The following is a 27,398-nucleotide window of genomic DNA, read 5'->3' as shown; positions in this document are numbered from 1 at the left end:
TATATATATATATTTTGAGAAAAAAGTGGAGTTGCGCACCCGTCGTGTAGCTATCTCGTTGGGTGTGTGGATTCAAACCGCCATATTGGTAAAGTCGTGAACGATGCGCGTTTCAGCCAGCCCACTCCGCTTACACTTACAGGGAGGGAACTACAACGCTACATGTACCAGGTCTTCCCTGCAGTGATCTCCTGATCACAGGTCTAGTTGTCAGCATGCCATAGTCACTCCCTCACGGCTGCTTTACATCCACACCACACACATGCATCAGAGGCGTCACAGGACATGTGACCCTACCAATAAAAAGTGCCGGGCGGATGTGCTCGACACCATTTCCACTCTCCATCTGGGTGTATCCGTGTGCTTATTATGTTGGTGGCAGACGAGGCAGCTTGACCGACAAGGGCCTCCCGCAACGTCGCGATGACTTGTGGTGCACAGAGTTGGTGGCAGCCGAAGCACTATGCCGGACACTGACCTCCTGCCACGTGACGATAACTTGAGGTGCACAGAGATGGTGGCAGCCAAGGAATTTTGGCCAACACGGGCCTCTTACCATGTGGCGATGACTTGAACTGCACTGAGTTAGTGCCACCAGAGCTAAGTGGGTGTACAGCCTGCGATGATGCGTGGCTTCGATACGCTATCCTGGCAATCAAGACCCAATTTGAATTTTGAGCTCGGCTGGGCCACGTGTGCGCCAAAGGCAGCTGGCTGTACAGACATGACTCGGCGCAGTGCAGCAGGATGTGCTGGGGCCTGTGCTGCAGAATCCAGCGACGGCTGAGGAGGTTGTTCTGGCACGTGGTGGGCCCTCTTGGAGATATGCCAGGGGATGGCAGGTGAGCATTGAGGTCTGGGTGCGCAGGGTCGGGCAATCATCGCTTGACGTCGGACTGGTCTGGGGACCAGGGCTGGGATGCTTGCGAAAGATTTTGGAATCATGCACACTGCCTGAGAAGTTTGCGATGATATTAGTGTAGAGGCCCTGGTGGTCCAGTTTGGCCTGCACATTGTTGGAATGCGTGTTGTTTCTGTTGCAGTTATTTTGTGCAGTGTTGGCAGGGGGCACAAGTTGTACATGTGTGCAGTCAGTTGCTCCTAACATGTGCAGGAAGGCTGCTATGGTATGGTTCCCTAGCTTGGTCTTCAGCTATTTCTGCGCAGTGTTGGTAAAGTGAACATGCAGGTGTATCAAGCTGAAACGAACCCTGATGCTTACAGGTGTGATAAATCCTGCATAATGAGACCATAATAGAAGTTCATGTAGTTGTAACGTTCCTTTTCTTTCCTACAAAGGTTACGACTGCACAAGCTTCTGTTACGTTCATTTTGTGCAGGATTGATCATACCTGTAAGCATTCTGGTTTGTCCAAGTACAATACATTGTATCATATTACGTTTGTGACCATACTAACGCTTGACCATTATCTTTATTTTTCCAACAGGTTTCTGAATACGGAGTTTTGGGATTGTCAGGACGATCTAAAATTATTTCGATCCACAAGCTGATGTTCCCCGTTGGCAATGTCATTCGTTGTTTGATGTTTTTGTATTGTTAATTTATGTTTTTCTAATAAAGTACTGTTTTTCCACTACTGTTGACTATTAGACTTCATGACCAGGCACGCTCCCATTTCAGTGACTACAATCTTGGGTCTGGAGCACAGAGGCATCAAACAACAGCTGAGGTTGGGTTTGGTTGTGCAGGAATACTATGAATTGAGACAAGCGAGTGGTGCGGATGCAGGGGCCCTACGTGGCTTTTGGAGACATACATCCAAGATGTGTGAGGAAGTTTAATAGAGCTGGCTGTAAGACTCCTCCAACTCTCGCAGTTGTTAGTTGAAAGATACCAGAGGCCAACAGGTGCAGCACAGCCAGCAGCTTTATGTGCGTATTGATGTTGATTGTTCGTTGTGTTGGTACCGTCAGCCTGTGGGCAATGTGGCAGTGTGCACCAACTTAAGAATGGGTGATAATTCTTTCACCACTTTTGCTGCGCTAAACTGCCGATAACTCGGCGATAAGTCCCAACTGTTGGGTTATAGGGTGACTCTAAAACAAGCCCTTGTGTTAATTAGGACTTTGTTGTAGCTTCATGCGAATCACAAGAAAAAAGATGAAAAAACAAGAAAAGTGGGCAGGGTACAAACACCCTCACCCCCTAGGCCTGCTCCGGGGATCCCACAAAAAACCCCATGGCCCAAAAAAGCGACTGGGGGCACGAATCCGGACAAAAAAATTTAAAAAATATAAAAAAAACGATAGGGTGTATTTTCAAGAACTTATCGCTGAGTTATCGGCACATTACCGCAGCAAAAGAATTATCATCCCATTCTCAACTTAGTGAAAACTACTGATATTGCCAGTTTTCCAGCGATAGATTGCACCAAAAAACATCACCACCAATGAGAGAGACAACTAACGCTAATGATATACAGAATAGGCCTTCCTGTGCAAAAATAACACGAAAACACCACTTCCCGATATTGTCAACAACCAGCGAAATCTGTGATGCGATCCAAAAACAAGCGATAAGCTGCATTAGCAGTAGGAATTTAACATCTGCCTTTTGCTGGTGTAAAGCAGGATGACTACCTACAGTGTAAAAGGGAGCCCAGACCAGAACCACATCTGAAGACCTACACATGTCATAGAGCTACTGATCATGCAGCTCTGACACCCAAGAAGGCCACAAAACCCACCACCTCCAGGACCTCCCCCTCAGACCACCTCCCCCCTACTACCACCGAGGCAGCGCAGAACAGAACAGCGAAACTTCCCAAAACGGCATAGCCCCTCAGCCACACAATAGCTGAATGTTGGTAGACGTGGGAACAAAGTATGTGTGAAGGATGCAAGTCACCCATCAATAACAATGCACACAATGCCAAGTGTAGTGGTAATGTGCTGGACAGACCTCACTATGCAGAGCACAGACCTCTCCATGTGTACATATAGTGCTGGTGCTTGTAGTGTTGTGGACAGTGCACACAACCATGTTACCTCAGGCAGTGGGGAAGCTCTCGGTCATGTAGCTGTGACGTCCCCACTGTAAGTGGAACGGGAAGCGGAGTGGGCTGGTCCAACGTACGCCACTCCAGCATAGAAGTGTGAATAAATCGGCTGGGGCTCGGGGTGTTGTTCACTTCTGTGAAGGCCAACGCGTCTGCCAGAGCGGCGGCGATCACCCTGCCACGAGGCTGCCACCGTGACCACGGGCCTCTTTGACACAGGCCCCCTGCGAACCCAGCAGCACAGCACCACAGAGTTATGTCTGTACAGACTACAGCCTTCGATGTACACTGCGGACAGCAGGGCTCACAATTCAGATTGAGTCGCGATTGCAGATAACGCAGTCCCACATGCAAGAGTCATTGCTCCCACTGCGGCATGCGTTGAGCATGAGTTTGTCCCTTTCCGTTGAATTGGAAGAGACTGTCACAAGCTCCGGATTCCGGAAGCGGAAGTGGAAAGTGGCGAGAGCAGCGAGCAGCGAGAGCAGCGAGAGCAACGAAAACGAAAGCGGCAGGCTGAAGGACTAGAGTGCTAGAGCCGACCCCGCCGATCCTGCCGATCCCGCCAGACCTATCGACACGGCCGTGGCCAGGCCGAAGCTAGGGGGGTCCAGGGTTAATCGCCCATTTCAGCAAAACCCCCCGTTCGAGCCCGACCGGCGTGGAGTCACGCCGTGTTACCAATCACGGCGCCGCAAGCAGAGCCATTAGCAGAGCAGAGGAGAGGAGAGGAGAAGGCGCCGCCAGCGGAGGGGAAGGCGCCGCCCACGGAGGCTCACTAGGCGGTGCTTACCAACCAGGACAGCAGGCAAAACCTCCATCATCCAAACCGGTGAGAGCCTTCAGCTGCTGTTGTTGTTAAAAACTGTATGCGGTAATAGTAATAGTAATAGGAATAACAGGAATAACAGGAAAAACTGTAAGAAAGCCCCTCAGGCCATTGACCCTGTTTCACCGCACTCCTCTGATTTTTAACTCGAAGCTTACAACCGGGAAAACATGAGGTCCGGCAGGACAAGAAAAGACTTACCTAGCACTAAACCAGCACAAAAAACAAAGAAACCAACAAAAAGGAAAAAAATGCTAGACAACGGAAACCACAAATGTAGCTCCGAGGTTTTTGTTAACGACGAATTGGACATCCAGAAAGCAAAAAACGCCAAGCTTGAGACAGTCAGATACCCTACATTACATCTAAACCCAAGCGAAATAACACCCTCACCGGATGACCAGATAGCCAACCGGAATCCAGGCCAATCCCCTTCCAAAACTTATTCAAAGCGGATTACGTCATCACTAAATGAAATGTCAAAACCGAATATAACAACTACTGAAACAACCATCCATATGGCAGGCTCATGCCTAAACCCAGGAAACAAGAGCCTAATAAACATAGAGGGTTCTTCCAAACAAAAGAACTCGTACTCCTTTCAACCTAAGATCTTTACTAAGTTTGCGTTTCTGAAAGACCCAGCATCTATAATATTTTCTAAGACAAGTGACATTAAAGGCCTGCAAACACCCCTACACCCAAGTAACTTCAAATTTAATTCTACTCCTGATGCTGAAATAAAACCAAACCTTAAGCAAACAGTGGCACAAATTCATTCAACGGACTCACAAAAAAACAATTTAATACTGCAAATAGAACGTGAACAAAACGGATCAGATTATAGGCACCTACATAAAGCACTGTCTACAAAAGAATGCGACCCAAAAAACTTTGATATCTTAGAAAGGACAAAAGACTCAAACTCGGGACTAGTTAATGCAACAGAAGCATGTGCTCCTCCCAAAAACGTAGAAGCGGGGGCCCTCGTCACTAAAATCGACAGAAACCATACACAAATACAATCTCACTGTTCTTCATTGCAATTTAAAGACGAAAAACAAGTCTTGCTATCAACATTAAAGCAAGAACCTCTAATAAAGACAGTAATAACTAGTCCCAACGAGTGCCTAGTAAAATCAAAAGATCCTCATTTTTTGGAGTCAACACCCACACGCATTCCACCATTGCAACTGTCAAATGCAGTTATAAGTATCAATCAGACAAGTGTACAGAACTCAGAGTATTGAATTGACCAAACATCGGAACAATTTCTCCCGCCACTTGCTAGCGCTTCCCCCTCAGACTACTTAACAACCAAAGAATACAAAGTTCAAATAAATGATGACTCTCACCCTTTAGGGATCAGCCAACCGCAATCTTCTAACAGTCAATTGCAACGTCCGGTAGCTCAAGTATGCGAAGTACGATCAACTGGAAATGACTTAACTTTATGGCAAAGACAAGCGCAAATCAATAGAGACTGGCTCCAAAAGGAAACAACAATCTCAGAGAAAGAGGAACGCGAAAGAGATGTAAAATCCTCACCGAGGCCTAATCTGGCGACTGCCTATAACTCGGACTGTGATATGTCTTTTCTAGCCTCCCAAGAATGGGAGGACCTAGTAGCTTCATATAACAACAAGCCCCAAAATAATAAAACCAGCACAAAGGCAAAAGCCAGCGATAAATGTAAACAGAGCAAATAAGTTCTCTGGGAAACTATTCTTAGTACCATGCAATACTCAACAGAAGCATTAAAATACCAGTCGCAAAAAATGGACCTACAACTGTCAGTACTTCAAACTCTGGCTGAATTTACATCTGCTATTGACACAAAGTTGGCCGACCTAAATGGGTTAATTAGAAGAGGACAGGAAGCAGCCCTCAATGACAAACTCCTCCGGCAAGACTGTACCTGTGCCCCAATTATAGACAAACTTTCCATGTTACCGTCACTTCTTAGTGACATACTATCTATAGCTGTTATTACATCTCAAACAAGAGAAAGTCTTACCTATAAAGGAGAAATCAAAAACAGCATCACAACATCCGGAGAACCTACCTCTAATCGAGAGTTTACCTCCGACTAAGAAGAACGAAATAGGTGAGTACAGGGTGCTGCAACCCCTTGAAGTCTCCCCCTTAGGGAAAGCACCAACAGACCAATTGTCACCAAGCAAGGAAAATACAGGAAAAAACATTGGTCGCAGAAGTAAAAGGAAGGGGAGAAAAAAGAAAAACACGGCCCATGCCCAACCTTTGCTTACCTGGCTGTCACAAGATCATGCAGTAACGAAATCAAAAATAACAAACAACCGAATTCCATCTATGTTGCACCTGGTTGAAAACACCACAAGAAATCCCACTTCAATTGAAAAAATGCCGCAAATTGATTTGCAAACTTGTTTTAAAATAAATCACCCAGGGGTAAGCATAACAGACAGCGATAAGACCAATGTACGCTCCATATTGGAAACATCCTTAATGCCCACAACCCAGGAGTCTCATGATAATAAGGAATCTTCAACCATGCTAATAAAGACCCAATTATCAAAAAAGGTAAATGAGAGCTTACAAGCCCAAGAGTCGACGCCAAGAATACAAAGTTATGAATCATCAAAAACCCAACATTTATCTCCATCTGGAGGCGTAGAAGATAAAGGTTGGTACCCCCCAAATCAAACCCCTAAAAGAAAATGAAAAAAGTAGACCGGGTAACCTCGCACAAGACAGTCTCAGTGCATTCCAGGTCAGACGCGTGGCCGCCCCAAGTAGACATCAAATCGACGATCTCACGGAAGTAGAGGCCTCCGATACGATCATCTTCGCCCCCAGATACAAGTCGCGAGGTCGGATAGATACTCTAAACAGGGGGAACATACTACGCCTTTTACAAGCCATCCCATCCTTAACAATGATTCACAGTTCTGACCTATTTGTTGAATTTTTACCAAATTACAACTTAACAAACTCGGAAGCTTCCAAAACAACTTGGAAAACATCGGAGATAGCATCTAGAATCAGCAAAGAAATTACAATATTTCAAAACTGGGGGTAGCATTAACAACAGTCCCCAAACCACAATACCCAACTCCTTTTTTAGTTTCAGACAGTCCACGCCGTACAACGACGTCAATCCTAAGGGGTGCAAGAAGTTGTACTCCAATAGTCAACCAGCTCGCCTCAAAGGAATCTTCGGCCATGAATGGAAGGCAAGGCTTACAACGGACCATCCTGCTAACAAATTCAAATTGACAAAAGACCCCGTTTACATTGCTCCCTTATAAGGGCCCTCATGAAATTAAAATAAGTTCCTGGACAATTAACGGTCTAAATTCCAAGCAAAGCGACCCGGAATTTCTGAACTATCTCAAAATATTTGATATTATTTTACTACACCCTTTGACCTCCCGGGATACATCTCATGTTTCAAACCTGCAATAAAAAATACCAGATTTGGACGTCGCTCGGGTGGCCTACTCCTCTTCTCTTCTATATTGAAATTCGGCGAGATGCATCCGTTAACAATGCAAATCACTTCCCCAAGTTGTATACAAGCTTCAGCAATCAAAATGTCCCTTGACCAGAAAGTTCAAAAGGTAATACTTATAAATGTTTACCTCCATCCGAAAAACAAAGTACAATCATCGAAGGAAGTGGTTAAAGAAGTGTCAAGAATAATGGAAGAGGAAAATACTGATAAAATCATCCTGGCAGGAGACTTTAACATGCACCTCTTAGGGACAACACAGGAAGATTACCTTTGCCTTGACCTGACAGGCATTTGGGGTGTCCCAAACCAAGGCCTCCCATTGGCAAACACATCTACAAAGAGCTCAATACTCTTTTTGTCAGAACTCGAGCACTTAAATCTGAGGGCAATTAACGGCCGCTTCAAAGAAGACAACCCTCCAGCACCAACGTTCCATTCGTTTAAAGCATCAACGACTATCGATTTCACTTTCACTACATTAACTATGTTCAACAAAATTGTATCATTTCCAATAGGTAACAGTACTCTCAGTGACCATATGCCGCAAGAGATGGTACTTCATTCTACAGCAATATTACATCAGGAGGCTGAAACATCTATTGTCTCAGTGGGAACAATAAACCTTCACCGCATTAGGTGCAATTCAACAAACATAGAAAACGTAACAGTACAGGCTAAAGACGCGCTGAAGGAAGCACAAGACAACTTAGTTCACCCATTGGAAATATGGGAGACCTTCATCGTCTCTCTTGGAAAAAGATTTCCTGTAAATAAAAATTCAAAAAAGTACATAAGTGTTCCTCCAAATTTGAAAAATATTAGTCCCGACTCGAAGAAATTGAAAACAACAATAAACTACACATTAACCCCTGCGACGCGCTTGACGGAACGGTTCCGTCATGCACGTCGGTTGGGCTGTGCTTATGACGGAACCGTTCCGTCATGGCCCCGCCCCCGCACGGAATCTTCAGCGAGGCGCGGAAATCCGCGCCGCGCTGAAGGGGTTAAGACAATTACGGAGACGACCTGGTAACGAAAACCTGCGACAGTCGTTACGTGAAACTAAAGCCCTCCTAAAAAAGAGAAGATGGCTAAGAAGTTCAAAAAAGAACAATGATTTCTGGGCCAAATTGATTTATGACGCCAAACAAAAAAACAGCGTTAAATTTTGGCAATCAATAAAAAAACTGCAGCAACCGCAGCATTGCGGAATTAATTCCAACATTTCCGAAGAGGCCTGGGCAAACTTTCTCTTCAATCATTTCAATAATAATGAAGAATTAATAAGCCACCCTAAACATCAAACTCCTGGGAGTAGCATCAAGGTTAAAAATCAATCAGCCCTCCTCAGCCAGTACCCATCTGATAACCAAAAAAGAATAGTTCCAGACCAAAACAAAGAGCATTCTACAGAATCCATAGTAGAACAGTCCACAAACGGATAGTATACGGCCCAAATTACCAAATTGATAATGAATCAAATAGCAAAGGGCCGACTATCGGCATTCCACCAATACTGTTTAAAAGTGACCCGGACTTCTGGAGCAAGGCACTGGAGCCTATCTTCCAATATGCAGTTACAAACTTCACAATCCCAGACTCATGGAGAGGCTCAATTATAAGCCCAATTTACAAGCAAGGGGCAAGGGCAGAACCAAAAAATTATCGTCTAATAACCCTGATTGATACAGAGGCTAAATACTATGCAGGGCTGCTCTTAAAAGAAATATTCACCTGGGCCGAAGAAAACAAGGTAATACCCTTGTCCCAAACTGGCTTCAGGAGAAGGCAAGGAACTATAACCAACATAATGGCACTGACCCTGCTCATGGATGCTGCTAAACAGGGAAAATACCCACTTTTTCTATGTTTTATAGACTTCACAGCAGCTTTCGACCATGACGACCGTACCAAACTATGGCAAAAACTCGACAGTTGGGGAATTCCTTCCAATCTACTTTCCCAATTAAGGAATCTGCACACTAATACATGGGTTAGGATAAAGCTTACAAACGGTGGTAAAATATCGAGAAAGATTCCCACCTCAAATGGACTCAAACAAGGATGTGTTTTAGCGCCTATGCTATTCAACCTATTTCTCGCAGACTTACCAAAGATACTGAGCAGTAGCGCAGGCCACGCACCAAAACTAGGGAACGTTCCCCTACCTTGCCTGTTATATGCGGACGACCTAGTTTTGATAAGTAGGACCCCCATTGGCCTACAACATCTACTGAATGCCACTTTAAAATTCTCGCAAGACAACGCACTAAAAATAAATTATAACAAAACTAAAACCATGGCGGTCAATTACCACAAGAGAAAACACCTTAGTTGGTTCCTAGAAGGACATCGCCTGGATCAAGCGGCTAGTTACAAATACTTAGGGGTCATACTGGATCAAAATAACTCAGCAAAATCACAACTAGAAGCCGTGCGGAGAAAGAGGGTAACAACATATTTAACAATCAAACCCCTAAAGAAGCTCTTACCGGATCTGTCATTTGACCCCTTGCTTAGGATCATGCAGGCAAAATTCCAGCCAACTATATACTATGGGAGTGAAGCGCTGAAGGGAAAAGACGCCGTAACTCTTGACAATATAATATCTAAGGCATACCGCGCAATTTTCCATCTCCCTAGAATGGCCTCCCCCGCTCAAATTCGATTAGAATTCGGACTTCAAAAACAGTCCTTAGAACGCATGGGAGCTTATGTGAAATGTCTGCACAAAATTAAATACGATGACAAGGGAACCCTGAACGAGCTACTCTGGACAGAACTTTCCCTCCCAAGAAATACTCCGGCAAACGCATACCTTCGGGAAGCGATTAAACAGCTCGGGTTAACAGAATTGTGGGAAGTCCAGGGTAACCATCAAATTTTAAAAAAAACAGTCTCAAAGGTAACTCGTACCCTATCCGCACTAGAGGATAAAAAAACTCTAGCTAAAAGATCACATGGCTGGATGGTCTTACACACTTATAATAAATTAACACCTCAGCCCTACCTGAAAGTGGGCTTAAAAACTATTATTAAGGAAAAATTCCTCAGACTAAGACTGGGGGCAGGCCCCTTCAACCAATTCTTGCCTCCCTGGGAGAGAAAGGATGAAAATGACCAATGCCGGCTATGTAGTAGCGATACAGAAGATGCAATCCATATTATATGCATTTGCAAAAAGTAAAAAGATATCAGGAGTACCCTACTAAAACCCGCCTTCAAACAATATGGTGTCAGATCATGTAGACAAGCATTAATGTTGTGCTTTAACCCTGACCGGGTACAGTTAAACTGTAGGTTAATTAAATTCCTTGACATTACCGCAAAGAGACTAAAAAAAAAACCCGGATTGAGTCGCTGAAAGATAAAGTTCTATATGAAATTTAGATCAAAACACCTTCAGCTACAGTTATAATAACAACAATAGCTAACTTTTGCAAAATTGTGTTAAAAATCTTATTGATTGTGACAAATAAGTTTTAATTGTACATAGTGATTTTATCATGGAATGAGTGGAACTTTATTCTTGTATATGCAAAGGTTTTAATTAATCATGCATAATAATAAATAAACCAAACCTTCAAACCTTCACTGTGGCATGCCCGGACCACGCATCATTGCAAGCTGCGCACATGCTCAGTGCTTCAGGTACCACTAACTCTGTGCACCATAACTCATCGCCACGTAGCCTTATTAGGGCAGAATTCATTAGACAAAAGACATTGCTACCTGTGCGGCCTGCCCGGACTACGCATCATCGCAGGCTGCGCACACGCTGATTTTTTCCTGTGCCACTAACTGTGCAGCTCAACTCTATGCCACATGCCTGTGGGCACTTGCTGACTGCTGCCTCCGGTCTACACTGCAGTGAGTGGTGCTCACAACTCAAATTCAGTCTTGATTAATTAATTTCAGAGTCCAGTAGGCAATTAACTATAACGTCCCCGAAACCTACACATTTCGACAATGTATTCCATATATATTTCATTGTTTGTTCCATACACCTACAATGCAGTCAGCAGAGCTCACAATTCGAATTCAGTCTTGATTTAATAATTGCAGAGAGAATTGTTCTCTATGTCCTTGGATTTTGACAAGAGGAAGTGACAAAAAGCATTCCTCATTGTCTCCGCTGACTACTGCCTTCCATATACACTGCGGACAGCAGGGCTCACAATTCAGATCGACTCGTGATTGCAGATGATGCAGTCCAGTAGGCAAGAGACATTGCTCCCAGTGCGGCCCGCCCGGACCACGCATCATCGTAGGCTGCGCACACGCTGAGTGCTTCTGGTACCACTAACTTTGCGTACCATAATTCATCGCCACGTAGCCTTAATATGGCAGAATTTATTAGACAAAAGACATTGCTACCAGTGCGACCTGCCCGGACCACGCATCATCGCAGGCAGCGCACGCGCTGAATGCTTATAGTACCACTAACTGTGCAGCTAAACTGAACGCCATGTGGCTGTGGGCCTTTGCTGACCACCGCCTCCTCCGGCCTACAGTGCGCACAGCACGGCTCACACCTCAAATTGAGTCTTGATTCATTAATTGCAGTGTCCAGTAGGCAATAGACATTACTCCCAGTGCGGCCCAGCTGGACCACGCATCATCGCTAGCTGTGTACTTGCTGAGTGCTTCAGGTGCCACTAACTGTGCAGCTCAACTCAATGCCACGTGCCTGTGGACCCTTGCTGACCGCTGCCTCCGGCCTACACTGCAGTCAGCAGGGCTGACAAATCAGATAGAGTCACGATTGCAGATGACGCAGTCCAGTAGGCAACAGACATTGCTACCAGTGCTGCCTGCCCGGACCACGCATCATCACTGGCTGCGCACACGCTGAGTGCTTCAGGTGCCACTAACTCTGTGCAGCTCAAGTCAACGTCACGTACCAGTGGGCCCTTGCTGACCGCTGCCTCTGGCCTCTGGCCTACACTGCGTTCAGCAGGGCTCACAATTAAAATTGAGTGTTGATTCGTTAATTTCAGAGTCTAGTAGGCAACAAACTATAATGTCCCTGAAACCTACACATTTCGACAATGTATTCCATACATATTTCATCTTTTGTTCCATACACCTACACTGCGGTCAGCAGAGCTCACAATTTACATTGAGAAATGATTTATCAATTGTAGAGAGAATTGTACTCTATGTCCTCAGATTTTGTCAAGAGGAAGTGACAAAAAGCATTCCTCGATGTCTGCGCTGCCTACTGCCTTCCATCTACACTGCGGACAGCAGGGCTCACAATTCAGATCGAGTCGCGATTGCAGATGACGCAGTCCAATAAGCAAGAGACATTGCTCCCAGTGCGGCCCGCCCGCACCACGCATCATCGCAGGCTGCGCACAAGCTGAATGCTTCTGATGCCTCTACCTCAGTGCACCACAACTCATGGACCCTTTATGATAGAATCCTTTGTGTATGATTTCAGATCTGGTGCCCCTACTTCAGTGCACCACAAGTCATGGACCCTTTACAATAGAATCTTTTGTGTGTTATTTCACATCTAGTGCCCCTACCTTAGTGCAGCACAAGTCATGGACCCTTTATGATTGAATCTCTGTGTGTGATCCGATGATTACTGTTGTACTTTTTGCCAGCACCAACCATTCCCTGAGGGCTGGCTTACACTCACCCCACATGCATCCAGCACAGACGTCAATGGACATGTGACCCTAGTAATAAAAAGGGGCCGAGCGTGCCCGTACCCAGTTCCACTATCTATCTTACTGTGTCCGTGTGTTCATTATGTATGCATGATGCCCCTGGAACCTACCACATTACATTGTGCTGTGGACAGCGCACACAACCATGTTACCTTTGGAAGTGGGGAAGACTTTGGTTATGTAACTTTGTCTGGATCATTGTATAAGTACATGTGTATAGACTTGATCATTATAGTACTGCAAAAGAGTGTAAAGTGAATTTATAATTGCTTTTAGACTTGCGGAGTGATTGGATAAGTACATATGTTGGCAGAGCCTAACCCCGAGCATGAGCTTGCCTCTAATTGGCTGCCCTCCATGTGCCAAAAACTGAAATTTGGGCTTTGCATGGCCCTGTATTGCTACAGCTGCAACACTCCACTGAATGTGCAAGAAACATTTATATCCACACAGATGTGTCATGTGCACAATCTTTCATGTGTTGAAGTATGGATGAATATAGGGTCAGTGATTCCCCCCACTTTCCATGTGGGCCATGTTGTGGGACTTGGGTCACAGGTGACACATTGGTGCTGGCGGCCCGGGTGGCGGCAGCACTACAACAGGGACACCCGCATCAGTGGATTCCTCCTACAGCCCAGGACGGAATCACGCCCAGTGCTACGGAGTCATTCTTCACAGCTTCATGCAGGACTGGCATAAGCCAGGCCAGCCCACTCCGCTTACGCTTACAGGGAGGGACGACAACGCTACAAGGCCCACGTTTTCATTATAATGATCTGCTGAGCGCAGGTCTAGTTGTCAGTATGCCGCAGCCACTCTCTCCCGGCTGCTTTACACCCACACCACACCCATCAAGCACAGGCGTTACAGGACACGTGACCCTGCCAATAAAAAGGACCGGGTGCACGTGCTCCACGCCATTTCCATTTCAGACTTGCAGGCACTGGATGCTCTGCGGCCGGCACAGGCACACCGCCACAGGACGGTGACTTTCAGTGCACTGAGGTAGGGGCACCATAAGTGCTGAGCGGGTGTGCAGCCTGCGATAATGCCCCGTACCGGCGGTCCGGACAGCCCAGCTTTTGTGTGTCCTGCTGGACCGCAGTGCAGGCCTGAGCCATCGGACAGCGGTGGCCTACCGCCACGTGGCGTGGCCTTGCTGGTCACAGAGTTAGTGGCACCGCAAGGGCTGAGCGGGTGTGCAACCTGCGATGATTGCGAGTTCACTGGTATGTCCTCTGCCGTAGCAAAATCAGGATGCAGCACCAAATGTGATACCTGGTGGCCTAGGGAGCAGGGCTGCATGATGTGGAGGGCCCTGTCTGCGGGCCCTGGGCTTGGGGCTTGCAGCGGCACGTGGTGGGCCCTCATTTCTACACGCAGGTGGCGGAAGGTGAGCAGTGAGGCCTGGATGCACAGGGATGGGCAGACACCTCTAGGTGGTGGAAGTGGATGGTGTGCAGCAGCCTGTGTGCGCAGGGGCTTGACAGCGATAAAGGCATGTGCAGTTGTATGTACTCTGCCATTATTGATTCTATACTATGTTTCAGATGAGTGAGCTTGAGGGCTTCAGTATGTCTCGGCACGTGGTTAGAGACACACCGGTGGCGGAAAGATGAGCAGTGAGGCCTAGGTGCCCAGGGGCAGACAGACACCTCTGGGCGGTGGGAGTAGATGGGGTGCAGCAGCCTTGGTGCGCAGGGGCGGGCAGACACCTCTGGACAGTGGGAGTGGATGGTGTGCAGGAGCCTTGGTGCGCAGGGGCATGCAGACACCTCTGGGCGGTGGTAGTGGATGGGGTGCAGCAGCCTGGGTACGCAGGGGTGGGCAGACACCTCTGGGCTGCGGGAGTAGATGGTGTGCAGCAGCCTGGGTGCGCAGGGGCCAGACAGTGATGAAGGCGTGTGCAGTCGTATCTACTTTGCTATTTCTGATTCTGTACTATGTTTCAGATGAGTGAGCTTGAGGGCTGCAGTATGTCCTGGCACGTGGTTGGAGACACACAAGTGGCGGAAAGGTGAGCTGTGAGGGTTTTGTCCGCAGTGTCAGAACTCACTCTCCCTCTCCATCTCTTCCTTTCTCTCTCTCACACTCTTTCTCTTTCTCTCTCTCTCACTCTTTCTCTCTTGGTTCCTCTCTCTGACACTCTTTCTCTCTTTCGCTCTCTCTTCCTCTCACTCACTCTTTCTCTCTCTCTCTCTCTCTCTCTCTCTCTCTCACACTTTTTCTCTCTTTATCGCTCTCTCTCCTTTGATGGGCGCATAACACACAATCTTATCTTACTTTTTGTCTTGCAGGCTGTGATTCACAGATTGTCATGAGTTGACACGCCATGGCTGTACCTACTTTTATTTTGTTGTTTTGTGTAAATAAAATGTTTTATCCAATCCAAAATACTTTATTGCGATTGTTTAAAATCATAAAAGTACAATCATAAAACAAAATTCATTTAGAGTACATATTCCAGTTAATACAAGAACCAGTGTCAGAGATCTGGGTATCAAGATAATTTATCAATAGGCTGACCCCTTTTAGAACCAGTAAATCAATCAGTATTATTGCTTATTAATTTCCTACGAATTATCCACATTGCAAACAAAAACTTAGAAACTGCAACCACAACAAGTGGATTTGTATCGCTTCTCAGGATCCTAAAGAAATCAAGGTAACTCCTAATACCCAAGTTTAAACATAATTGTATAATCCATTTTTTCCGAATACCGACATATGCTGGGCAGAAAAGCACGACATGGATCATAGTTTCCAGTTCGGTTGAACAACCAGGGCAAGTATGCTGGAAACCGCCCACCCATCGATCGGTAAATGAATAAAGAGGGAGGGTTCCATATCTAAACTGTAGATATAGCTTCTTTGCTAGAATAGGCTGGATAACATCAAGGTCAGGTACAAAGGCGTAGTGTGATTTAACATCTAGGAAAGCATCAGTCAGACTAGATGGTTTAACTGAACAATAAACTTTCATTAAAAAGTAATCTTTAAATGTTAAGGCAAGAGATTTTTTGGAGATGCCTAAGATAGAATTCTCTGGGTTAACCCAGAGATGAGCAAGGCCAATGTGAGTTAATGCCTGCCTAACATACTGGAGCCAAGGGATCTTATCGGCCCCAAATGAACCCAGGATTACTTTCAATTCGTCTCTGTAGCACGCCAGCTCTGGTGTACTCCTGAGCCTTCTCCAGTACATCACCGGCCTGGCGGCAACGACCTCTGAGATGGAACGGATGTTGAGATCCAACCTCAATGGCATAAGCGGCGTGTTATTTGGAAGGGTTAAGAGTTTCCTGATAAAATTGTTTTCTGTACTGAGCAGGTCATTTGCGCGGGTATGGCCCCATAATTCAGCCCCGTACAGTGTAGAGGACCTAGATTGCACCCAGTAGATTTCAAGAGGGGCACTTATAATTTTTGAACGACATTTCTTGTAAACTTTGAGGATGCCCCCCACAGCCTGATTAAGTTTTAAATTAGCTTTACGCATTTGGGGGGACCATCCCATTTTATCGTTCAGGGTCAGACCTAGGTACTCAAATATAGAAACCCGATCCAGGGTGATACCTTCCATTTTGGGGTGTGGGTAATTGGAGGATTTTACGTTAAAAGCCATATACTTTGTTTTACCTATATTGACCAGCAGGTACCTTTTTTTACAGAAATTGGTAAACTGGTCCAACACCCGCTGCATACCCATTGGGGATTTTGACAGCAGCAGGGTGTCGTCTGCAAACATAAGGGCATGATATTTTCTAGAGGCCAATTTTGGTGCGTCAATATCAGTAGTGTCCAAAAGGTCGTCAATGAGCCCATTAAGAAAGAGAGAAAACAGGGTTGGGGCAAGGACACAACCCTGTCGTACTCCCTTTTCAACTGGGAATGGGCCAGTCAGATTGCCGTATTTTCCATAGCGGACTCTAGCGTAAGTCCCATCGTGGAGAATCTTCAATTGGTAGCATAAGTATGGTGGGGCCCCCATGGCTAGCAGTAGGTTCCATAGCTGATTACGATCCACCATATCGAATGCAGATTTCAAATCCACGAAGGTCATATATAGACTACCCCCATCCAATATGACATGTTTCCAATAAAGGATCTGGAGCCTAAACAATTGGTCCATAGTTGATATTTTGGACCTGAATCCCGCTTGAAGTGGGGTTAGAATATTATTCTCTTCTATCCAATTCTGTAGCCGTTGCAAGAGGAGCCTAGAATAAATTTTCTGGCTCACATCTATTAGGCTTATAGGCCTATAGTTACCTGGATCAAGGGGGGATCCCTTTTTGAAAATGGGGATAATTTCCGCACCCATCCAGGTTGATGGTACCGGTAAGCCTTGCAAGATGGCGTTAAAAAGGATTTGAAGGTAGGGGGCCCAGACCTTCCGTTCGTCTTTATAAAGGTCCCCGGGAATCCGGTCTAGCCTTATTCGCTTGGAGCTGATCCAGTGCCAGATCCACTTCTGATAGCATCCAAGATGGATCCATGGCCATTAAAATAGCGGGGGGATCATCTCTCCTAATTGTATTAATGGAATACAAATTTTTAAAATGAGAAGCCCAAGCGTCTTCAGAAACATTGGGATCAATCAAAGTGTTGCCCTCCGGTTTCCCGAAGTGGACAAGGTTCCAAAAGGATCTTGAATCTTTTGCCACAAGAGCTGATCTCATAGCAACCCATCTTTCCTCTTCCCACTCGGTTTTAGCAGTAAGAATTATCTTTCTATATGCCCGCCTTGCTTCCAGGATGAGTGGGAGGTTGCCTACCCTGATGGCCTGTAATAAGTCCTGTTTGGCTAGCCTGCAGCCCTTTGTGAACCAGGGATTTTTATTACCCGGCTTCTTTGCATTGACTGTGCCTATAGTGTAGAAAAATCCACGCAGTGTTTCAACAAGATCCTTGTGGATTTTAACCAAATCCATGGATCCGTCAGCTACAGAATTATTACCATCCATTTTAAACACCTTTTCAAATAAAAGGAGTATTTTTAGATACAGGCTGGCAATTGCCATATCGGACTGTTTTATAGTAAGCCAGCGAATCCTCTTCCCCCCTTGAATGACTCTTAGGTTTCCTGCTGGGAGGGGGTCTATAGCTGGCCCCATGTTCAGTAATTGAAAATTTAAAGCAACTGTCAAGGGATCATGGTCACTCTCAGTTCGTCTAGTTATCTTAAAATCCAACACTTTGGGCCACAGATCTAGACTGACCAAGACGTAATCAATCACAGATTCGTGACCCATTCCCCTGTAGGTTGACTGCCCCGGTATATCCCCGTTAAAACGACCATTACACGCTCTCAAAGAGAATGCGTAAATAAGGGAGGTAAGCTGAAGGACCAAGGGGGTCCAACGTTTGACTGCATACATACTAGTGGGTGGTATAGATGTAACCTCATCTTCCTCGAGTGAAATTGGGGTTGCTCCAGACAGAGGCTCGAAGTGACAATTAAAGTCTCCTCCGATCATCAACACGACATCGTCTGGGAGGGATTCCATAAGGATTGACAGAGAATCGAGAGTAGATGATGTACCACCCCCACGAGTAGGGCGCGAATAAATGTTAATAAGTGCAATCTTAGGGGTCTTTTTATGGGACATAAGAATGCAGATTATATCACTACTATTCGTTTCAACCCTTTTGATCTTAAAGCCAAGGTGAGTGCCCACCCAAACGCACAGACCCCCCGAAGGTCTCCCCCTAAGGCCTTTTATGGCAGGTTGCATAGAGGTGATATACCCCAATCTATGTATCGGTTCTGTTGACCAGGTTTCCTGTAATAGGCAAATCCCAAAGGGATCAATAAAAGAACACCACTCTGGGTTGTCAATATTGGTAACTAGACCCGCAATGTTCCAACTAAGAATTTTAAGCAGTCTGTCGGAATTAGAAAGGTCATTTATAGAGTTAGTCTGGGCGGGTAGAGTATCAGTAGTTACAAATTGGTTGGCAGGGGCAACCTCCAAAACCGAAGGTTGAGTGGGGGCGTCCCTCGTGGAACCTGAAACGATAGGAGGAATGGCTTAGACAACCGAAGATACAGGACCCACGGGAGAAGTCACCGCTAGGACACCATGGCCTCCCTTGCCACCGGTCTCATCAACAGGGGAGGTGGAGGATAGTTGGTAATTAGCTTGCGTCTTAAGTCATTCCACCTCATCCAGCGGGCTAAACCTATTATTAATTGGAAAGCCTAAGGCTTCATTAGCAGGCATCCTATCCCGCATACCATCACTAAATTGCTCTCGGTCAGCATAATTATAGGACGGAGCAAGGGGCCTTAGGCAAGGAAAAGGAGGTTTGATAGGCGGGGGGTAAAAATAACCTAGATGAAGCGTTTTGATGTTGGAGAATAGGTTGTCAAAGGCGGAACTACATATATGACCAACTACCTCAGGGTTTTTAAAATTGTCAATAACACAGTCACCTCCCACTTTTTTTTGTTTGTGGCCCACCCAACCAACTCTTCTGACAAACAAGATAGAAGATCGTACATTCGTAGGCAGAGGTCTATAGGTGTTCAACCAGAACATTACTTTGTTTTTAAGTTCCTGGAAAGATTCTGGTCTCTTGGAGGCCAATTTAGGAACATTGGTCAGAACGACCACATAAGGGGCACTTTCAGGGGGAAGATCAATGCGTGGGAGATCCAAGGGAGGAAGAGCCTCAACGGGAGGCTCAGGACAATGGTTGTCTGTTGGAAGTAAGCTAACAGACATATTTTTGGCATGTGATTCAGGTGAAGGAGGCCCCCGTCGTAGACTCTGGTGGGGATTACGTAAAACTCCCTGTTGTTGGGTCGGCTGAGTGCCAGATAAGTCTTGGGAGGTTATGGGGGTATCAAAGATTTTGTCTTGATTTTGGCAAGGATGTAGACAGGGTATAATGGTTTGTATATTTTTATCATTTTTAGCTATGGCTACCTCCAATGCAACCAACCTATTTTCTATAGCAACTAATCTAAGCTCTAGCGGCTGAATGGCTAGAGCTAGCACAGTAGACATTTTCCCAAGTAGCTGATCTATATCAAAAGACTGTGAGGCTACATCTGGGGAGGAACGCTCTATGCAGGTTGACTGGGCAGTAGCTGTGGATACAGTCAGAGAAGTGTCCGGGGTGTCGGAATTTGGTTTCTGAATTTTATTCCTCCTACTTCTAGGCGAAGTCCCAGTTCGTTTCCTTTTGGGGATAGTGCCCACTTCCCGGGCTGGGATTACAGGCATGATGGAAGGTCCCTGTACAGAAGCAGGAACATTGATAGCCATGTCTGTAGTATTATCAGCAGGGACAATAGGTAGAGTTGGTAAAAGAGAATGACCTTTATGTGTGTTCATGGTAGACATGGTGGAGGGGGAAACAGCAGGAGAGCAACTAAGTGCAATTGGGCCCAGTGAAGAGCGTTTAGAAGAGAGCGGTTCCATAGACAGCCGGCGCTCAGTAATTGCAATTTCATGCTCAAGTATTGAAGAGGCTCTAACAATGAATTTATCCAGCGAACCGGCAACATGATCAGTGGCGGTCGATTTCATACCCCTTTTGTTCACCATTGTTCTCCGGCACTTTGAGCAAGAATTTAAATGTACTCACAGAATAGATGCACTAAGAGGGTAGGGCCGGACCGGACTCTCATGGGCACGAACGGGCATAAACGGGCCCGCCCTTGGCCCGGGCTTCGCCCGGCGCGCGCCCCGCACGCGTCCCGCGAAGCGGTGAGGCAGCCCAGTATTATCCGGAAGCCAGGAGGCGGAACCAGCGGGAAGAGGACACAGATGTGTCTGGCAGGGGTTATGGTCCTCGCAGTCCCGCGGTGCTCAGATCCCCAGATTCAGGACACAGTTTGCTCCAGCGACCGGCGCCCGCGAAGTGGGGGCCGGGAGAAGTAATCCTTAGTCGAGGGCAGGAGGCGGAACCAGCGGGAAGAGGACACAGGTGTGTCTGGCAGGGGTTATGGTCCTCGCAGTCCCGCGGTGCTCAGATCCCCAGATTCAGGACACAGTTTGCTCCAGCGACCGGCGCCCGCGAAGCGGGGGCCGGGAGAAGTAATCCTTAGTCGAGGGCAGGAGGCGGAACCAGCGGGAAGAGGACACAGGTGTGTCTGGCAGGGGTTATGGTCCTCGCAGTCCCGCGGTGCTCAGATCCCCAGATTCAGGACACAGTTTGCTCCAGCGACTGGCGCCCGCGAAGCGGGGGCCGGGAGAAGTAATCCTGAGTCGAGGGCAGGAGGCGGAACCAGCGGGAAGAGGACACAGGTGTGTCTGGCAGGGGTTATGGTCCTCGCAGTCCCGCGGTGCTCAGATCCCCAGATTCAGGACACAGTTTGCTCCAGCGAAAATGTTTTATATGTAAATTCATAGATGACTGTCATTCTCTTTTTCCAACCTCAAATGCTTCTTGATTGTTATAATTGTGCGACATCAGCCGATTTGTTACGTTCCAGATTTCGGAAGGTTGCTATCACATTTGTGGGGGGTGAGGGGGGTTCGCGACCCCAAACTTTTTTTTTAAAACGTTTATTTTCATCAATTCTCAGTAATCTTTTTGTAAAGGGGAAGGGGGCCGCGTGGCCCCCCCTCCCAGGCCACTTCTGGCCCCGGGGCCTGGCCTCTCTGTTGGGGACCATGGGGGGAGCCCCAATGCCCCCACGGTCCTGCCGGCTCCCCGACTCCTGTGGAAGCCAGCATTGCTTTTGAACAATGGGAGCTGCTAACATGCAGCTTCCCTTGCCCAAAAGCAATTCTCCTTTCCTTTATGGAAGCGAAAGGAGGTTTTCCTCCTCTCGCTTCAACAAAGCAAACCAGGATTTGCTATCACAGGGTGGAAATCATGATCCCGCCCTTTCATAGCAAATGGCAATGTCCCGGGGGCGCACACCCCGGGACATTGCAGGAGCCGTCCCTGGGTGGTGGCGGTCCCCAGGGCCATCAAGCGCTCCAGGAGGGGGACCGCACAGCCCCCTCCCTCTATTTCCAAAGCCCCGTGGTCCCCGTGCTTTGGGGAGCCCACGAGGCCCACCCTGCATATTTAATTAAAGCCCCGGGTGGTGGTGATCCCCTGGACTTGGGGTGGCCTCAGAGGCCCTCCAACATTTGCGAAACAAGCCCCAGAGAGGTTGCGATCCACGGGGCTCTGCACCTAATTTACATGGGAGGTGGCGGTCCCCGGGGCTGCGGAGGCCCTGCAGGCCCAAGCAATATAATTATAGGATTGCCCCCGGAACCTGGTCAACCCGGGGGCTCATTAAAATGAAGTGGGGGAGCTCCCGCTTCATTTTATTTTTATTTTTTTCGTCCGGATTCGCGCATTCTGACTTTTTTTTTATTTAAAAAAATATATTTTTAGGCCTGGGGGTCCTTGTGGGGCCCCCTGAGTAGGACTAGTGGGTCAGGGTGCTTCTACCCTGCCCCCTTTTCTTCTCTCTTAATCTATTTTTGACTGTTTTCTTGTAACTTAGTTCTACCAAGTCAAAAGATGGCTGCCAACACTTCCTGGTTTGGAGTGTTGGCAGCCAATCACAGTGAAGCTCGCTTTCTGGATCAAGCACTACCTTTTTGCCAAATTTGGTGTAATTCTGTTGAGCAGTTCGGGCATTAGCGTTGCCTAAAGTTTCCTATGGGAAAATTATTTTTGACTTTTATTTTTTGAATTTCTCAGCAGCTACTGAACGGATTTACACCATTTAAAAAAACAGGTCGCTTTATGAACCAAGCTCTACATTTTTGCTAAATTTGGTGTAATTCTGTTCAGCAGTTCGGGCTGTAGCCTGTAATAAAATGTCCTATGGAAATTAACATAGAGAAAACACTTTTTGGGATCCCCTTTTTTCTCAGCCCCTGCTTTACGAATCCCCCTCCAAACTTTCAGGATAGGAGCTGACCTGGATAGACCTTTTTTGGGATAATTTAGCAAACATTCGTCAAACAACGCCAAAGTATTAGCAAATCAAAAAATGCTTTTCCTATGGAAACTGGGTTCTAACTATAACTACCTACTGGCAACCGCCAGTATGTAATATATATATAAATATATATATATATTGGAAACTCCGCACCTTGCCCTGCACAGCACCAACCAATTTTGGCGTTATTTTCCCCGCACAACAATTACCCAGGAATGGAGAACTCTGGGATTTGTAGTTTCCATCATGCTGCAACTGGTGTGCGAGCACATGATCTGGGGTGAAGGGTGCCCGCACCAATGGGAGAGTTGCAGGTCAATTCTTAAGGCGTGGTTAGCACAATATCCTGGAAGCAGCGCCATTTGAAGAAGGCAGCAATTGCCGAAATGCATTATGCCTAGGTGTCCATTAAAGTGTTTCCAGAAGGATTCCCCGATTGTCCTCTTCTTCTTCTTCATGGAGGGGCTGTTGTGAATATTGAGCGCGTCAGCCAGAGACGTGAAAAGAGGCCCCGTTCAACAAGTTGGCTGGAACGCATCTAGCGTCTGCATCCGCAGTTTTCTGTTGTCCGAGGTATTGGAATTGCTCTAGCCCGCCTCACAGTGCAAGCCAAGCAAGGGCTGCTGCCAGGGGCAGCTCGTGACTCCACAAGAGGTGAGATTCACTGTAATCACAGCCTACGGCCCGGCGGACACTTGAATTGGGGGCTGGAACGTAAAGGGGACCCGAGGAGGCACCAGGACATTACAAAAACCGGGACCTGTTATAATTGGGAACTCTGCACTTTGCCCTGCACAGCACCAACCTATTTTGGCGTTATTTTCCCCACGCAACACTTTTACAGAAATGGAGAACTCTGGGAGTTGTAGTTTCCATCAAGCTGCAATTGGTGTGCGAGCACATGATCTGGGGTGGAGGGTGCCCCCACCAATGGGAGACTTGCAGGTCAATTCTTAAGGCGTGGTTGGGACAATATCCTGGAAGCAGCGGCATCTGACGAAGGCAGCAATTGCTGAAATGCATTATGCCTAGCTGTCCATTAAAGTGTTTACACAAGGAATCCCCGAGTGGCCTCTTCTTCTTCTTCATGGAGGGGCTGTTGTGAATATTGAGCGCGTCAGCCAGAGACGTGAAAAGAGGTCACGTTCTACAAGTTGGCTGGAGCACATCTGGTGTCTGCATCTGCAGTTTTCTGTTGTCTGAGGTATTGGAATTGCTCCAGCCCGCCTCACAGTGCAAGCCAAGCAAGGGCTGCTGCCAGGAGCAGCTTGTGACTCCACGAGAGGTGAGATTCACTGTAATCACAGCCTACGGCCTGGCGGACACTTGAATTGGGGGCTGGAACGTAAAGGGGACCCGAGGAGGCACCAGGACATTATAAAAACCAGGACCTGTCATAATTGGGAACTCCGCACCTTGCCCTGCACAGCACCAACCTATTTTGGCATTATTTTCCCCAAGCAACACTTACTCAGGAATGGAGAACTCTGTGAGTTGTAGTTTCCATCATGCTGCAACTGCTGTGCGAGCACATGATCTGGGGTGGAGGGTGCCCCCACCAATGGGAGAGTTGCAGGTCAATTCTTAAGGCGTGGTTGGGACAATATCCTGGAAGCAGCGGCATCTGAAGAAGGCAGCAATTGCCGAAATGCATTATGCCTAGCTGTCCATTAAATTGTTTCCACTAGGATTCCCCGAGTGGCCTCTTCTTCTTCTTCATAGAGGGGCTGTTGTAAATATATATATATTCACTGAAAAAACCATAGGTTTCACACGTTATAGTTAGCTGTACATTTCACTCGTAAAAAACCAATGAAATTCCCCCGTTATAGTTAGTGCAGGCAACTATAACTCACGCGACCGCAATCCTCTGCTGATGCTAATACTGTATTTAGACACTTATTTGCCCATGTCTTCTTCCATTAAATTTTAGCTATACATATATTACAAATATTTTTTTTTCATAAAGACACATATGTCATCAGCAGAAGATTGCGCCCACTTTACGCAGTTAGTGCCGTGCACGCACGGTGGTCACGCGGTGCGCTGCGCGCACCGCGTGCCCACGTTATGCGGGATGGGCCATGTACGCACGATGCGCTTCGCGCACCGTGCGCACATGGGGGACATATTATGCGCATCTTTGTGAAATTTATTCTTTGTTTATTTCTTATCTGTAATAAGCAATGCACAAATGGTGCCCTTCGGGCACCATTTGCACACGGGGTGGGGAGGGTGTGGATAATTTTTTTTTTTTTAAATTTTTACCGTATGCGTACGGTAAGCGTAATCGGCGATTTTCCGAATTTTTTTATTTTTTTTATTTGGGCTTGGGGGTTGTTTGGGGACCCCTATATCAATGCTGGGTGGTTAGGATCTCAAGAAACTGCCTCTTTAGACATTTTTTGGCATCGTTTTTGCTGCCCAACTCAGAGAGCGAGAGAGAAAATGGCGGCCGCCGCTTCCTGGTTTCGACCGATTCGAATGTTTACTAAGATCTAACAGCCAATCAAAATCGCGCTCGCGCACGCCACCGTACGCGTACGGTAAGCGCACCGTAAGTGCACCGTACGCTGGCTCAGATATATATATTGATTTAAAGGCTATTTTCTCTGAATCTACTGAACAGATTTACACCAAACCTACAAAAGGCACTTCCTTGACCTGAGGACTACCTCTCTGCCAAATTTCAAGTAATTCTGTTCAGCCGTTCGGGCTGTAGCTGTGTCTAAAGGTCCTATGGAAAATGCATGGGAAAAACGCGTTTTGGGACCCCCCTTTTATCTCAGCCCCCGCTTGACGAATCCCCCCGAGACTTTCAGGGTAGGAGCGGAGCGTAGCGCCCCACCTATTTTGAAAAATTCGCGAGGATTCGTCAACCGGCGCCAAAGTTATTCAAAATAGAATGTTGCGGATTTCCTATGGAAACGTGGTCCTAACTACCTACTGGCGACCGCCAGTAGGTACCAGTAGGTAATATTGCCACAGCACTTATATGTTGAGTTAAGAATAGTAAACCCTTACTTACCTATATATACTTATCTTGATAATATTTTAATAGTCAGTATTTTAGCTACATTAGCTATGCAGGGCAACATTAAATCCACACAATTCTCATATGCTGTTAAAGCTGCAGTGTGAGCTACAGTGATTCACGCACAGTTCGAGCAATACTTCCCAAAAGTCAAGTGACAGCACGTCACCATTTGGTACAGCAATACAAACCTGTAAATAGATGGCGTGGTAAAGCTGGCATATTATTTTTTAATGCCTAAAGTGTCGAGGAAAAGCCAGGTAGGGAACAGGTAGATTTGCTACTGTGCTCAAATCAAGGAATTGACCAGTGAAGAAGCGCTGTGTTAGGAAAGTATGTTGTTATGAATATTCCACCAGTCAGGTTAGAAAATCGCTGTGCAATGTACAGTGCATGTTACCACAGTTTGTAGAAGCCTGGTATCGGCCCTGCTCACTTGGCTTATCCTTGTGTTTCTTTCTTGGCCTCACCTCCATTGCCGCATTTCATGCCAGGGAAAGGCATAGTAGTCTTAGATTGTGATTCACCATAATGCTTGAGCTAGAGGATGTGCCTTTTTATTTATTTATAATGTGTCCTTTGGCATTTTAGAAGAAAGGAACATCAACCAGGTAAGAAACCACAGGTACGGCCAGGGAGGGGTGGGTAGGGAAGTCAGGGTACAGATAGTATACATCAACTTATACATTCTCATGATGTAAAGAAGGGTGACAATACACCATATCAGATAGATGTCCAAATTAATCAGGCATGCAGCCCTCAGATGTCTCAAAGCTCATTGATCAAGCTGGTGAGTGTATGGAGGGCAAGCAATCGTGTGTGTAGGCCACCTCATCAGCCGGGGGATCTGTCCCCGCATTCAGCAGGGTCCTCTCCATGTCCAGAGTGGTATTAAGCTCTCTTTGTCCAAGAAGGTTGTCAGCGGTTCCCAAATGTCCTTTGGACGTGACCATAGTGGCATGGGCTCCCAGTAATTAGAGGGCTGCTTCTGGCAGTATGCAGCATCCTGCCCGCAACTTTAGGCACAGGACGCCTGACCCAATGGATGGCTACCTGCCTTTTGGCCAGAAGTAGTAGCATTGCAGTGAGGCATCGGGCTTCAGGGAGGGACATCATTGATGTTTCCCAGGAGTCCCACGAGTGGAGTCTGTGTTTGCGAGGGACCAGTGATCTGGGCTAGGTCTCTGTAGATGGCAGCCCACTATCTAGTCACATGTGGGCACTACCTTTCCAGATGGAGGAATGCAGTCTGCAGGATGGTGCACCTCAGGTAGCGCTCCTCCTCGATTAGACCCATATGATGCATTTGCACCAGTGTGTGGTATAATCTGTTCAGGAACTGAAAATTAATGAGCCAAAGTCTGTAATTGGGTGACAGGGTCGCTGTCTGACCGCAGCAATATGTCCACTGTCCTTTACAGACGGGGG

The sequence above is a fragment of the Triturus cristatus genome, chromosome 8 (genome assembly GCF_964204655.1).
Source record: "Triturus cristatus chromosome 8, aTriCri1.1, whole genome shotgun sequence".
Lineage (NCBI taxonomy): Eukaryota > Metazoa > Chordata > Amphibia > Caudata > Salamandridae > Triturus > Triturus cristatus.
The sequence above is the reverse complement of the archived record's forward strand: the minus strand, read 5'-3'. Positions refer to the sequence as shown.